This window comes from Copadichromis virginalis, linkage group LG22 (genome assembly GCF_057382275.1).
Source record: "Copadichromis virginalis isolate Kocher_CV1m ecotype Utaka linkage group LG22, C_Virginalis_male_GT1.1, whole genome shotgun sequence".
NCBI classification, from domain to species: domain Eukaryota; kingdom Metazoa; phylum Chordata; class Actinopteri; order Cichliformes; family Cichlidae; genus Copadichromis; species Copadichromis virginalis.
This window is the reverse complement of record NC_140638.1, coordinates 4,795,116-4,811,125: the sequence shown is the minus strand read 5'-3', so window position 1 is coordinate 4,811,125 and position 16,010 is coordinate 4,795,116. Positions and strand designations below refer to the sequence as shown.

Below are 16,010 nucleotides of genomic sequence, written 5' to 3'. Positions count from 1 at the left end.
CTTAAAGTGACTACAGTTGGAATGAAGAATACCTGTAATTAGGGATGGGAATTTAACGATTATTAATATCACTTAGCGATTTGATTCCTTATCAATTCTCTTACTGATTCTCATTGAATCTGCTTTGAGTCGCCATCATCAGCAAGCAGCATATCAGAGATATTACATTCCTGCAAATTAATTCCATGTTTTTGCATGTTAGAGGTATTTCCTCTCTTTGTTGCAATGAGTGTTGGGGTCGTTACTCAAGGAAACTGATGTATTATAATTACACAAACATACGTTCCTATAAGTAATACAGTAGATTACTTAAGTAATTCCAGGAGACAGTAACTCGTTACATTACTTATTACATTACTTTCATGTTTTTTTTGTAAAATGACCTGAAACAAATTGTCTTGTAATTACTATTTAACAATATAAACCTATAGACTACACTCCCACATGACACACAAATCCCCATCCTAGAGGAGACACATATGATCTTTCTCTTGGCATTTAGGTTTGAACACAAAGTCGACAGCACAGAGCACAGATAGAAAACCAGCACAGAGACTTTGAGGCGATCGTCACGGTGATTCTACAATAGAAACATGAACAGGTAGAAACGGAAGCTGCAGCCTGACTGCTCATCGCTGCTTTTGTTACCTGTTGAAGTTCAGGGTCTGACTGCTGGGTTTTGGTCAGCATTCACTCAGCTTTAATATCACTTGGCTCGTGGCTAGCTTAGCATTAGCACGCTGTCTGTGCAGATGCTTGCAAAGAGCTGAAGTTGTGTTAGCATCATAAAGCTGTTGTTTTTGTTCTGGATCCAGTTTGCACTTTACCATTGTGCTTTTATCCTGTTGCACAATAAAAACAAAAGTAATGTCCATATCCAGACTGCGCCACTATTTTCCTCCTCCAGCACATGAACTAAAATCAGCCAATTGCAACCACAAGTGGAATCAATCGGCAGGCAGACTAACAATTCAAAGGAATTGGATTACTGGCAGCTGGTTCTTTACAAGAACCTATTCCTATCCCTACCTGTGATTGACATATGACCTGCAACCAAATATGCTAAAGGAAACGAGAGACCTCAGTTTTAAAGTGTGCTACAGTTACCAGGTAACTTTCCAACTTGCAGTACTTTAGATATAACATAATGTCATATGGCAGTGTGAGGCATTCTTCACTCTCATTGGTAGTCGCTTCAGTCACTCAGCTGGAAGTTGAGAAAAGCTTATCTCGAGTTCCCAGCTTCCCACTGCCAGCAGTTAATTATGTCCTGGAATGTCATTCGCTTTCTGTGGTCTCTGGTCTCTGCCTTTCTTGTGTGAATACATAAAACATTAAATGAATATTCATGCTCTGTTTTCATACAGGTGAGTTGTGATATGCCTGCAGTGCTACGCTCTACAAACGCACATATGCTATGATCGTTATAGTTAATGTTAACTGTTAGAAGGGCTGAAAGTTCATCAGTGCTTTGGAACCTCATTTCAACCAGTCACACCATTAGAAGTCAGCGCATTAATATGCTGCTACAATGGTCCGGGCTTTAGTTAATGTGCTTTTAGTAGGAACTCATAAGATTCACTGATTACTTCCCCTAACTTAGAAATGTAATTGTGCGCAAGCCCCTCATTCTCCAATCGATCACTTGACCGTTGGCACAGCAGACCAAGCAACTAAAAAACAGTAAATTCTATTAGCCCTGTTAGCACTTAGGAGCTAACGGTTAATAATTAAGGCTTGTGCAAGCAATGATTAGACCTGTGTGCATAAATACGTTTAGTCAGATTAAAAACACAAGACATCCATGCTTCGGGTAAGGATGTTATTGGTTTACAGTGTTTGTATTAATAAGAACTCTATATTTTAATGTGTTGCTACACTGTTGGTTATTGCATTATTACCTACAGTTGCTGTAAGTCTTAATAGATTTACAAGTGTTCCATTCTAACTTAGAATAAATTAAACCCCCTTTGGTTTTCTTTCTTTCTCTCCCCCTCTCTCTCTCATTCATTCCCCCTGTCCTATTTATTTAAAAAAAAAAAAAAAAAAAAAAAAAAAAAAATGACAAAGGATGAACTGAAGCTCTGCCATCACGTAATGTCGCATACTGCTGTTTCTGATGTCATTTAAAAAAAGAAAGAAAAAAAAAAAAAAAAAAAAAAAAAAAGAATAAATTAAACCTGTGCTACCATGTGAGTCAGATATGAACAAGCCTATGACACAAAGTCATGTTTCCAGTAAAGCCTTTAAGTTAAGCTACATCAATGGTTACATTAACTGTAAACAGCAGCGGGTGGTGGAATTTACCTTTTGGAACCCAGTCAGCCAAAGAAAAAAAGAGTATAAGAACTCAGAACATTAATATGTTGCTACATTAACGACCAGCGCATTAATATTTACATTAACTAAGTAGTCACAGGTGCGCGTGTTCCAGGAACTTACCGACGATTTCGAACAGGACACAGCCAATCAGATGCATCCGCTACAGGATTGGTCGATCATTTGCAGTACTTTAGAAAGGCGAACGTGGGCTAGTGCCATATTGTCCAATCAATGAGTTGGGCGCAGAGAGCAGCGGACCTCTGTGAGAGCAGTTTTTGTCAGAGAGGCAGAGACGCCGAAGCAGCATCAGCGCCGGGCGTACGTGGAGCCTTGGAGCATCACTGGGGAGAGCGCACACATCCACCACAAAGAGCAGGCTGAAATAACGCGACGACACTTGAACGATTATTTTATAAACGCGTCCTCTTACTGATTTTTATTTTTATTATCTTTGTGTTGGTTTTATTTTCATTCTTATACTGGAGGAGGCGAAAAAACAACCGAGCAAAGCTTCACTGCGGCTAATCAATTTCCTTTTTCCAGACCTGGGAATTACAATGAAACATGTAGGTGACACATTTCCATTCACTATCCGCGAATCACAATAGGGATCCCAGCGGAGGCGACAAAGAAGGAAGCAGGTAAAAAATCTATTTCATTCTGAGCACTGCTGCTTTGAGAGGCATGAAAATTGTGAACCGGAGTGGCATGCGATGCTTTTAATCATGCGTAACTTCAAAGCTGTAGTCACATTTTGGGTTTGCGAGTGTCGGAGTTTACATTAAGACATCTTTAACCCACAATTTGTTTTTGTTTTTTTATTGTTGTAAAATACGATTGAAATTAACTTAAAAGGCATCAGCAGTGCCACATTTTCCCTACTAGGGCGCATGTGTGGCATTGCAATCTTTGCGCTTCATTGGAGAACCTGTGTTTATTTACTGATGGGGACAAAACTGCATTTTACTTCAATTTACACGTTGCTGTGCACACTGTTGTTTTTTCCTCTCTCTTCAAAGGGGAAAATGGTGACGGGTGCCGCATCTATAGGATCAGCATCCTCCTCTCCGTGGAGCCCCTGCGTAAAAGAAAAATCAGGTATTTGCCCTCTTTATTGTGTCGGTACTGCAGTGTGGTAGACAGGCGAACAGGTTTTTATCATGAGGCTCGTCTGCAGCCATTCATGCATACAATGCAGGAACGCCTCAGCATAATGCAACAAAACCCTCCCATTTTATGTCTTACTGTGATGCCCTGAATGCAGCTGCAGCATCAGCCATACATGGAGACACTAGCTGCATAAAAAGAGAGATGATTGTGTGCTTTTTGTCTGCATCTGCGACCACATTATAAGGGGGGAAAGAGGGCTCGAACACACACGCACACGCATGACTGGATAAAATATTGCAGAAATCCTGCAAACTAACTGCCCTTCTCTGCGCTGCACAGGTGTTGAGTAGCATTCACCTAACTTAGTGTGTGCCTGTGTGAATTTGCGATGGGTATGCATGCGTGTAGGTGTCTGTGTAGGTGCATGTTTGTGGATGATATCACCTTGCATATATATGGTTGCAGGGCCATGTGTGTGGTTGAGGATGTGTTTTAACCAGGATTTTTTAGAGCTGCACACCTACACCTGCCTCACCGGGTTACTGAAACCGAGGGTACATTAGAGAAGAGCTTCCCCTACCTCCATTATTTACGCACTTAGATTTGGCCTGTTGGGCCACATAAAAATAGTGGTGTGATACTTCACCAGCAGCAGAGTGACTAATTGAAACTTCAAATTAAATCCAGCCTGAAAACACTTTACATATATAAAACAGAAAGAAAAAGGCTTCTGGCAGTGCACCCTGCATTTCTAACCTCTTTGTTCTGTCATTACAGTATAATTGTAAACAATGACACATCTGCATATCAAATGCCACTATTTTTGGAATCATTAATTATCATTTAGGGCCATCTTGTTATGAGGCCACCATGCTATAATGCTACCATCCACTCTGACTTACCATCCAAGTCAAAGGTGTGGCCTGAGGGCCTGAACTGGCCTAGAAAACGTGTCCAATGTGGCTAACTTAATGGATTAACAAAGTGTGAAACTTGCTGTGAAGTCGGTAATTGCTTCAGGTTTTCATTAAAATGCACAGCTGTCCATCAAGCGATGATGATGCTAGCTTTATTACACAGGAGTGAACATGTGTGAGAAGTTAAAAGTATGTGGATCTTGAAGAAAGAATATGCTTTAGTTTAATTAGCATCAAATTCTACATGTAAAAATGTTGTGTTTTTTCCGCTGTGATCTCTGAGGTGTAATGTGCGAATGAACGAGTTTCAAATCTTCAACCAAGCCAAACAGCTACAAGATTACAGTAAAAAAAAAAATTAATTTGGATGAAAAAATAAAGGAAAAACAGGGCAGAGGCACAAGACTGAGTACATAATGGCTTAAAACAGTGAAGGAACTACTCATCCCATAATGCCAATCCCAGATTCCACAGCAGCCAATTTCCAACCTGATCAAAGTGAATACTTCTATATATATTTAGCTTGTATTGTTTGAATGTGTAATAAAGCATTGCCTTAGTTATGGTACAGTTACTGCTCACAGTTTCTGAAGTTCTTTCACTAAGCAACCTGACATTTGCAGGTTTATACATTTCCATGGTAACTGCAACCTCCACCAACCGGAGACGTCGCTGTTTCAGTTTAGGATTGCAGGCAGAGTAGTTTTTTTTTTCTTGCACTGGATTGCTAATAAAATGTGTTTTTGCTAAAACGAGGTTGAGTCTGAAAGTTGTTTCTGCAGAAGCAAATAATGTTGCTCATAGTAAGTCATGATCGGAAGGTCGGGGGTTCGATTCCCCTGAACAGCTACCCTGAGGTACCCCTGAGCAAGGTACCGTCCCTACACACTGCTCCCCGGGCGCCCAATGGCTGCCCACTGCTTCACTGAGTGAATGGGTTAAATGCAGAGAGGGATTTTCCCCACGGGGACCAATAAAGTACACCTTCTTCTTCTTCGTCTACTTTGGATTGTTGCCACGTTGTGGCTCATAATCAAAATCCCCATAATCAAAAATGGGATTTTTTTTGCTCAATGTTAACGTTAGTAGAAAAAATACAAAACAACCAATCATATGCATCCATAGTCTGCCAATGAGGCACAAACTAGCATTTGTTCATGGGATTTAAAGTCAGTCAATGTCTCTGCAACAGAGGCTCCACTTATCTTGGGTGGCACCTTAAATATTATAGTACCGAATATAAACTGGAAAAGTGCAGCTGAGGGTTGGTATATAAGTTTTCACCCAGTATCACTGAAATCCACTTAATAAGACACTTTTAAAAATGAATAAAGAAATAAAAATGTAGTTTTACTGGAGCAGTTATCGTAGCTACAACCAATCACTAACGCTAACAAGGCGATATTCATGAGATCGTAGCAGCGATATAATGAAATTTAGACACTTTCAGCAATGAGGGGTGAAATACCTGCTTCATTTTTTCTTAGACTTATTGTCATATTGAGGTGATAGCGTGTGGTGTAAAAGATTTCCTGTATCTGTCCATTTGGCAGCAGCATGGAATCAGTCTGTTGGATAAACTGTCCCGCTGCTTGTCCAGTAAGTGGTACAGAGGGATGAAAGTAGGAGAACATGCCTCAGTGTCTCGCTGGGGAAAAGAGAAGCGGTAGATCAACAGATTAATGGGTACAGGTCTGCCGTAGTAAACGGAGAGCTGAGTGTACTGGTTGATTTACTGGTTTGTGCTAACCTCACCTTCGACCACACACTGTGGGTAGTGACTGAAAGAATGAATTCATGGATACGAGCAGCAGAAATCGGCTTTCTCTGAACGATGTCTGGGCTCTGTGTTAGAGATAGCACGAGGGGCTCAGAGTACAGTCGCTACTCCTCTGCATCAAAAGAAGCCAGCTGAGGTGGTTCAGCATCTGATTAAGATGCCTCTTGGACAGCTCCTGAGGTGTTTCTGTTCAGCTGGAAGGAGATCCTGGGAAGACCACACTGAAAGGATTATTCTTCTTGGAATAATAATATTTTTTATTATAGTCCAGGTGATTGTTCTTTTGAGGGTGCCAAAATTTCTCATTAACAGAAAAACCCTTATCTTTAAATTCAGATGTTTCTAGCAACCTGTCTTGTTTCTGAGGTGTTTGAATATATTTTTCAGAAAACTATTGAACAGAAGTTGAATTATTAAACCAGGATAAGTGACGCATATATAGACTCGTTTCTGTTTCTGCTTCCTTGCAATCAGCTCTTTTACACCAACATGTTGTATTAACAGGGGGTAAAAGCCCCATGAGAGCTCACTGTGTACACCCACAGTGGCCTCGGTGGAGCTGAATGCAGTGTAGCTACAGGACACGTCTGAGGAAGGGGCTGCAGATATAGATGTGAATAACCCCACAGCTTTCAAGCTGCATGTGTACCTATACACGCCTACCTGCCTCTGAGTGAAACCAACATGCTCCCGCCCACTCTCTGCGAGCTGTTGAAGGGCATTCTGGGAAAAGCAGGGAATCACAGATTGAAGTGGAAGCTGGGGAGAACGTGGGGATAGCAGCCTGATGACAAAATAGTTACACATCACAGAGGGATGATATAAGAGTTTGAGACTATCAGAGGGAGGGTGTTCGTAAAATGTGGTTTATTTTGGGCAGAGTTGCAGAGTTTAATGTCATAAAAGGCTCTAAGTTGCTGTCCTTTGTCGCATGGCTGTTGACTTCAGCGTGCTAGTGCACGTTGGGTCCGGCAGCACATTCCAAGTGCGGTGGAGGAGGTGGATCGTCTGCAGCTTCGCCATTAATCATGGTTGTTTCATGAGTCAGTGGTGATTAATCTGGTTGATGGTGGTCATGCCTTCAGTGGCCCCCTCCTCAGAGGGGGATGGTTGACCTTGAGCCCAACCCCGGATGTTCACCGGCAGCTTGTGTGCAGTCTCAGGTGTTCACGTCATCACTGGAGACGTGGGAACAAATGACTGATGGTATTCTGAGCTTGCAGCAACCTTCAGGAAGGAACAAGTTCTTTTGTGCTCTGCAGTGACTCGACCGGATCCAACACCTGTAGGTGTATTTTTAAAAGGATGATCTCAAGTTGAGCACACTCATACCAAAACATGTGCTATTTAAACCCAAAGATTTATTATACATTTTAAAATTTTGACTTTTCTTATTAGATTTATTTGTATTTTCCCTTTAGTTTCAGTTCATTTTAAGAGGAGGTATGCTCATTTAGTTTAGGTTTTATTGTTTTATTTATAAGACAAAAGACTAAAATTTGAATGTTACACAATAACATTTTAGTTAGTCTAGATTATTTTTATTTCAGTTAGCTAAAATTAGTTTAAACTAGTGCTGTGGGGCTGCATGGCGTCAACGCTTTGGCGCGGTTAGCGCGTTAGCAGCCCCTCGCTAACGGAGACTTGCTGCTTTAATGCGGTTATGGCATTAACGTCATTTTAACGAGATTAACGCTGACAGCGCTAGTTTAAACACATATTTTTAGTTTTAAGCTGAGTGATATTTAACTGTATCATTCTTGGCTATTGTATATTTCATATAATACTCTTCATTAGTTTTATCTGAAAAAATGGTGCAAAGCAGACGTCTTAATTAACAGTGTGAATGCTGACATGTGTCTGTCCTGGTTGGGCTCAGTGCTGGCTGATCCCGTATCAGCTGGGACCGACAGTGGAGCAGACTCAGTGTCTGTGGAGGTTATTTGGAGTCATTCACATCCCTTATGCAATGGCAAAGTAGAACAAAGCCTGTTATTCACACTTTGATGGATTTAAGTGACTTTCTGTTTTTTTTTCTAATATTTTTAGATGAGATGACTAATGGATGAAAGCTGCAGAGCTTCAGAGTGTGTGCACCTTATTTTCATCTGGCATATTGTCCTTGCATGAGTGGCTCAAGGTTTCTGTGAATTAGAGTAACCGCCTCCAACATAATAGATCGTGGTGAGATGCTAGTGGCTGGACTGTAAATCAGATTCAGTGAATCACTGACATTATCAATCTTCCACTAAATGAAATATCACATTTCCTCAAATAAAAACCCGTAGTCAGTTAAAAGCTGGGTTGCTGATAATGGCCAAAGGTGTGAGCGACTTTAACAGATTTCCCGAGCCCATTACAGGCTGGGAAATAAAACTATACCACCCAGCTGTTGTTGTTGGAGAGGGTATGCTTGAAAAGTAGAGCTGGTGCACTCTGGTGGTTTGACAGTAATCGACGGGAATATGCAAAGCTTCAGTGGGCAGAGCGGAGTCTGACAAAATCACCTTACGCATTAAAGATAATGTCTGTGCTGTGATATCAGCTATACTAATGAGTAAAATGAGCACTCAGAGTGAAAGTTAGAAGACATCCAAGGTTATGCCCACAATCCTTTCCCAACATTTTGAGGCTGCCACAGTTATAATTGGCTAGTGTAGACATATCAGACACACGGTCAGGATGGAGTTATGAAAAAGTGTGACTTCATTATTATAAAGTGGAGATTTTAGGTCATATTATCCATTTCTATTTGACTGTGTGTGGTTCATTTAATATTCCCCTACATCAAAAGAACTGAGAAGGTCTCCATGATATTTACCATCTAATACAGTTTGTGTTTTTGTGTGGGAGAATATGACTTTGTTCTAAATTAAGCAGTTGTTGTCAACAAAGAGACTTCCTTGCTAGATTTAATGAGGTTTCTGATGTCCTCTGTAATCGACGTGTAAATGCATTTCCTGGAAAAATGTCTTATTTTGCAGACAGTGACAGGAAAATGAAAAAAACATGGATACTAGGGCTGTTCGATATAACGATATATATCGGATGGCGATATAAAAACGTATAAAATCATTTTACGCTATCGATTGTTTTGTGGTGTCGCAAAATAAACTGTTTACAGCAATATTTTTTTATCGTTTTGATGGTCACTGTAGTGACTATATTCATTTCTTAAAGTTCTCTCTTTCTCTTATATTTAATATAACCACACTACGGACGGACAAGCGCCTGTTTTTTATGGGTTGTCGTTAGCAACAACGACGGTAAAACCATCGCATGTTCACTTGTTTATTTTCCACATAAACCTTTCACAATAAAGCTCAAGATCCTGTTGAGACTTTTCAAAATAAACGGAATCATGTGAAAAAGTATTATTGACGGATGAGAAGCAAAAAAGAGTCATCAGGTGCTAAAAAATAAACGTTAGAACAGGCTTTTCCCCAGAACACGCCGTGTAATCAATACTCACAAAGAAAACGGCGGCCGTTACAACTTATGTCTAAAAATGTATCGTTTCATGCATCGGTTAAAACACTCGACTCCAGGTACACGACGCCCAGCTAGAAACACTTCACCTACCCAAGATTCACAGAATTTACAGAAAATATTAAATTTTTTGTGTTTTATATCGTTATCGGACGATAGATGTTTTATATCGGGATATGAGATTTTGGTCATATCGCACAGCCCTAATGGATCCAATACTAAATAATTTTCTTAACTTATTAAGCTTTAACAGCCTCTCTTTGTTTTTTACAGGAGCTATGCCCACGATAATGAAGAGTTATTTAAAATATATTTGTTTATAGGCTTTGATGTTATTGTAGTTGCACTTCAGATCACTAGATTAAGTTTTGCAGTGATCTATGGATTACAAGCTGAAAGTACTCTGCAGAAAAAGCTTTTGTGTTTATGCACAATATTTAAAACATCAAATATCCATAAAATGTTTTTTAACTGATTTAAACAGCACTGTATATTCATTTTAATTTGCTGTTAATAAAAGTATTACAGAGTGACCAGGGCATCTATATTTTGGTGTTAACATGATGTGAACATACTGTAATTCAAACATACCTTGTTTGTAAAAAGTAACACATGACGATTGTCTTGTTTGTATAATTTGTGGTTGTCAAAAAAAATTATTGAAAACCAAAATTAATAAATCATAGGTAAAGGAATCAGTGTGTGTATAATACAAGCAAAAGGAGCCGTTAAAAGATTCGGTGATACTGAAGAACTAGTCCATGCATTTATTACTCCTACAGTGGACTGTTGTAATTCATCATGTAAAAAACAAATTCCTAAAGACTCCTTGAAAACCCTCCAGTTAATCCAGAATATAAGGTCTTGAATCCCCATCTCATTTTACCTCTACTTTATCTCTTTTTGATACAATATGGGCATAATTGGCTCCAATAGCTAATTTCGCTCGGTTGCTTGGGGGTTAACCACAGTGCCTTCCACACAGAGAAACTCTCAAATTGTATCCATGTATTGACTTTCTCTGGTATCTTCCCACAACATCGGGTCTGAGACTCTTGGCAGAAGTGATTGTTGTTGCAGAGTGTCTGTTGACTTGTTTTGTCAGAGCTGCTTGCCAGTGTCACTGTTTGAGCTGCTCAAACTGAAATTATTTACCAAGAGGTTAGTCATCGCACTCAGGCCTCGAGTTGTGTACGACGGGCTAAATGAGAACCGAAAAAGCCAGTCGCTGCGCCGACACCTTTCAGTTGGCTGTGAGGGAGGTGCAGCTCCGTGCGGCCATTTTTAAAAAAAAATCATTCATTTCTTTTTTTCACCAAGTCCTATCCATCACCTTCAGCAGATGGGCGTGCGTGGCAAACATCCCACTGCTGCATGTACGTGACAGCAAAACATTATGTTTAATTTACGCCTTCTGAAACCGTCGCAGCAAAAACTGCACCTCTGTTCCCATGGCGCAGGAATGGAGATCGTCGAGATCCAACTGACTAATTATGCTCGATAATCTTTTGAGGAAAATATTCAGAGCGGTTTCGCAGGTCTGCAGCTTTGGGAGTAACAAGCGGATAAATCTGAGAGATATCTGTGAGATGTCTCACTATTCTCCTCATTCACAGTGGCTGTCACTGTCTGCTTCACAGTTATGAGCAGAGCATATGGTGCAATAAACTGAGTGCATCATGTAAAAAAGAACTTTTGCATACGGCATCCCATAATAATAACTGTTATACTTTTATTATTATTATTATTATTATTATTATTATTATTATTATTATTAATAATAATAATAATAATAATAATAATAATAATAATAATAACAACAGTTTAATATCCCTTATAATTATATTTAAATATTATAATTAATTATATATCCTTAAAATTAATATTATCAAGCAACATTCTTCTATTTTTTCCTATAAGGTGGCTTTAAAATCAAAAGGTACTTATAGATGAGCAACAACAGGTACGTCTTATGCCTCTGAAAGTTCTTATCGCTATCAGATATCATGATTTTATCATGTTGCCTAGCAACCACCTACCATTGGGCTAAAATGACCCATTTGCAGCCTTCAAGCATCTATAACACCTTGTAAAACCATCGTAGCCAATTTCAGTTTTACAAAATAAAAACTTTAAAACTTGAATTGTGCATGATATAGTATGTGAGTGAAGCCTGTCACTGCTAGTGGCAACAATAAACCAGACCATGAGCGTGTCTTTGGCCAAGTACCTAGGTGTCTACAACACCGGTACCATAATAAAGCTATACCAAAATCTGAGGGACTCAGGATACATACCAGGCGTGGATAGGCTGTGGAGGTTGATAGAATAGAATAGTTCTTAAAAATGGAGAAACTGCCAAAAATCCAAAGGGAAGAGGAACACAGTAATAACAACTTGTACTACAGTGTTGCTAGCCTGGATGCTTGAGGAGACCTCGGGCCAAAGCAAAGACAAAGAGGGCTGAATAGATCATTTCAGCCTTGTACAGAAATGGTGTTATGAAAGCCCGTGGTAGATTGACTACCAGGGCAGCCATGCCCATCACACCAAACCAAATGGTGACTGTGTGTATGATGGTACAAATAGTCTTGGTACTCTATGCGGGTGTGTACTCATTGGGAGTTAAGAGTTCCTACTGGAAAAAGTAACTCTTAAGGACAGGAGGAGTCCAGAAAGGATCTGAAAGACAAGTCAAGTCGTGCTTGAGGAGGTTGATCCCTGAAAGCTAGAAGCTAAAAGGAAGGTGAAGCGAATATTCTAGGAAACTAATAAGAACATGTATGAACTGAAAAGCTGACATCAAGGTCCTGGAAGAAATAACTTATTACAAATACCTTACATCTAGCAACCACCTAACAAATATACAGATCAAACAATACTGGGCTAATCTAAATGAAACATATTGGAATGTAAAAATCAGAACAATAATAAAAATAAGATGATTTTTGAAATAGGATAAATTCCAATCAAAAATCTGAATGTAGTAAAATTAAGTGTGTCATTAAAGTAAAATAGCTCAATAAATTCAGTAAAGCAAAATAGAATAAATAAAAGTAAAAATGTCTAAAATGTTCTTCGTCAAAGACTAAACAATGAATCAGTTAATCAAGAAAACAACAGGAATATTATTTCCATCTACATCTCATTTGGTTTATTCAGCATTAACTACTCAAAAAGGCAGGATTTTATCTCTGCTGCATTGATTTTGTGTCTTGCAGGACCTTCGCTTGATAAGCATGCAATGCATTTTTCAAGGTTCTGTTGGAATTAATCCAAATACTGTGCAAAAAAAGAGAAAAGGGAAATGCTATATGGCTCTAAAGGCTTATCCAACAGGTGCTCTAACACCAGCTACGAATTTAAAACATGTAAAAAATAAATGTATACCTCAAGCAATTCAGCAAGCAAGACAAACCAACACGTATCAAGTCTTTATCAGCGTCTCAGGCCCTGATGAAAATCGTTTATCCTGGATGGAGTGCCTCAGAAACTCCCAAACACTGTGAGCTAGTCCCTTTATGTTAGGATGTGGCATTTTCATGGTGTGTGTCCCGAGGAACTGGGACACGAAGATATACAGCGACTCTGTGAAAGTAGGCCAGATGGACCACAGTGAATGAACAGGATTTGTGTTCCTGTGCAGAACTTTAGAAATGAATGAAATTCACCAAATATCACTTAAAGTGAGACAAAGGAAATCATTTAGACTTTATGATTCATAGATCAGGTTTTCCTAATGCTAAAATGTATCTTTGTGGAGTGACTGACACACATGTAGGCTTGATTGATTGTTCCACATATAGTTATCACAATAAGTCCATGTCCCCTTACCTAAATGGACTCAATGCATTTCCTGTTGTTTATGTTTTTTACTCCTCTTACATGCTGCGGCACAGAAAGAGAGAAACACTTCTCTTTGTAACAACGGTGAGGAGAATAAAATATTTAAAAGTTGGAAACACGTCCCTAGAGTCAGCGCTGACAGTGTTTTGCATGTAAATATGGAAACGCAAATGTCCATAAGACAGAGAGAAACACAGTAGTTCATCTCTCTGTGCCAGGTGTGCTAGTCATTATAGCAGCATAAGCCCACACACAGAGGCGACTTAATTATATATAAATGGCTTAATGATTGTAAGTATCTATTAGGCAGCTGATTGTTTAGCTGTAGGAACTGTCAGTCACAAGTTCCTGTTCAGAGCAGGGGTGGATTTAGTGATTAGCTTTTAATTCAATGCAGTTCTGTTGAAGTTTGTTGCTCAAGAACGTTAATTTGTATACAGCACGTATGAGAAATGCAATCAATATAGATTGCATTTTTCCTCTTAAAAAATATAGAATAATGAAAAGTAAAGTTCTGATACGCCCGATGAGACTTTTCCATTGCTAGTTTGTAAAGTGACGTTTAAATGTTTGGCTGCTCTTGTCTGAGGGGGAGTTGATCCGGTCATAGAGAAGTTTTAGGATACTTGAATGTATAACACGCCCACAACGAAGATGCATTTGGAAACTGAGTCATGATCATCACAGCCTTTGGTCGGGTGTTTCCGAACTCAAGGACTCTCTAAATGCAGCGCTTTAGTCACGGTAGTTTTGAAAAAGAATTGGATAACAGTGCAGCTGGGCTAACAGTCGCACTACAAAGGCTGAAGTTTCAGGCAAAAAACAAAAGTGACAAAGGCAATTTTCACATCATCCGTACAGGCATGTTTTCTTCTTGGAAATGAAGCTGTGAGCTGTAGTTTGTAATAAGCAATACATTTCCTGATTGTAATAGCGTGTGCTAATAGTGCTAATAGCGTGTTCTTTTACAGTTCAAAATGGTTCCTTCCTTCAGTTCATTCTCTAAAACTCTAAGTTTTAGCTCCTCCCCTTTAAGCCAGCTGTCTTCTGATAGGATGCCCCTCATAAACAGCAGCTGTGTGGGGAGTGTTTGAAGCTGATTCCTGGAGTCAAATGCGAGAAGTTAAATAAAGTTTCATTAAAGCTATGTGCTGCCTGTAAAATGAAACTAAATCTCACAGTTATCGACCCGAGTGTGCTCTGTTTGTATTTTGCAGGTCTAAATATGCTTTGTTAAACTGTGTTGTAGTGGATCAGCCCACCAAACACCAGATTACTCAGCTCTGAAATAAATCATTATAACATTATGTTGTTTCATTGCGATGAGAGTTAATGGAAGCATGAGTCTCTCATAATACTCCCGACTCCGTGTTATCATCTGAAAACTAGGCTACATTAATGGATTTTATTTTTAAACCAGTTTTATTCCACTGCTGCATCACAAGGGCAGTGCACTGACCTTTATGGCCCGAGTTCACTGCAGCGACGGCTCTGCCAGCTTCGCCCCGGCCCACATTGCGATACTGAGCCATATTGCTCCTGTTTCTGCTGCATGCCCTCATGCACTGGAACTTTTCCCATCAGGCTTCAGAGAGACGGAAGTGTAGTGAATGGTGGGAGGAAAGGGAGAAGAATGGGGGGGGGCAGAGGAGTTAAAGGGAGATGGTGTAAAAAAGGGAACGAGAATGATTTGAAACTAGTGAAGATGGATGGGAGAAGAGGAGGGAGGAGGAGGTGGAGGAGGAAGACAGTGAATGAGAAAAAGGAATCATGTATATATATTTATAAAAAAAACTCCTGAGAGATGACAGCCGACCGACATGGTTGATACGGACGCAAGTCAGCGGAACTGACTGAAACCGTTGCAGAAAACACACAAAAAAGACGATCCAGATAATAACAGGAACAAAAGTCGTTATTTTTCTTCTTCTTCTTCTTCTTGTCCTCTTGTTTTTTTCTTTTTCTTGCTTTCTCTCTTTTCAATGCTGCAGTGCTATTCTGAGAGAGATGCTTCAGCCCACGCTCTGTCGGAGAGGGAGGGAGTGAATGGATGGAGGGATGAAGAGGAGAGATGGAGTGTGTGCACATGTGTGTGTTATGGGGAGGTGGAGCGGGGGTCTGCTGCACTAACTCGTTGCCTGTCAGGGAGCGTCTGTGTCTTTAAAGCTTGTGTGTTTCTGTAAAGGAGGAAGTCAGGCAGGCATGAAGCAGCGGGACAGACATACAGGGACATATACACACATACTGTAAGCTGGAGGCAGCCATCAGTGCTTAAGTATTTGTGTGTGTTGATACATAACACAAAATGATATGCTTATAACTATCGCTGTCTCACAGTAGATCATGAAATTCCCACAACTTTCAATCTATTGATTTCTGTTTCTGGATGCAAGTTTTCCATGTTTTCCGTGTTCTTGGATCTGATTTTTTTTTTATCTGATCGATCTCAGCGTGGTGGCTCAGTGGTTATCAGTGTTGCCTCACAGCAGGCGGGTCCTGCTTGCAAACCGTGGCTCGTTTTTGTAGAGTTTGTATGGCTTCTATTC

General features: G+C 39.8%; 1 protein-coding gene across 2 annotated transcripts in view; it reads left to right on the top strand.

Annotated features, from left to right (window-relative positions):
- Nucleotides 1-2,550: 2,550 nt before the first annotated feature.
- The window catches only part of LOC146682476 (protein shisa-7-like), a 51,378-nt gene continuing 37,918 nt past the window's right edge, over nt 2,551-16,010 (top strand). For both annotated transcript variants that reach the window (XM_085445682.1, XM_085445681.1), the window contains exons 1-2: nt 2,551-2,963; nt 3,342-3,420. The gene's annotated coding sequence lies outside the window, so the exon portion shown is untranslated. The remainder of the gene's footprint in view (nt 2,964-3,341; nt 3,421-16,010) is intronic.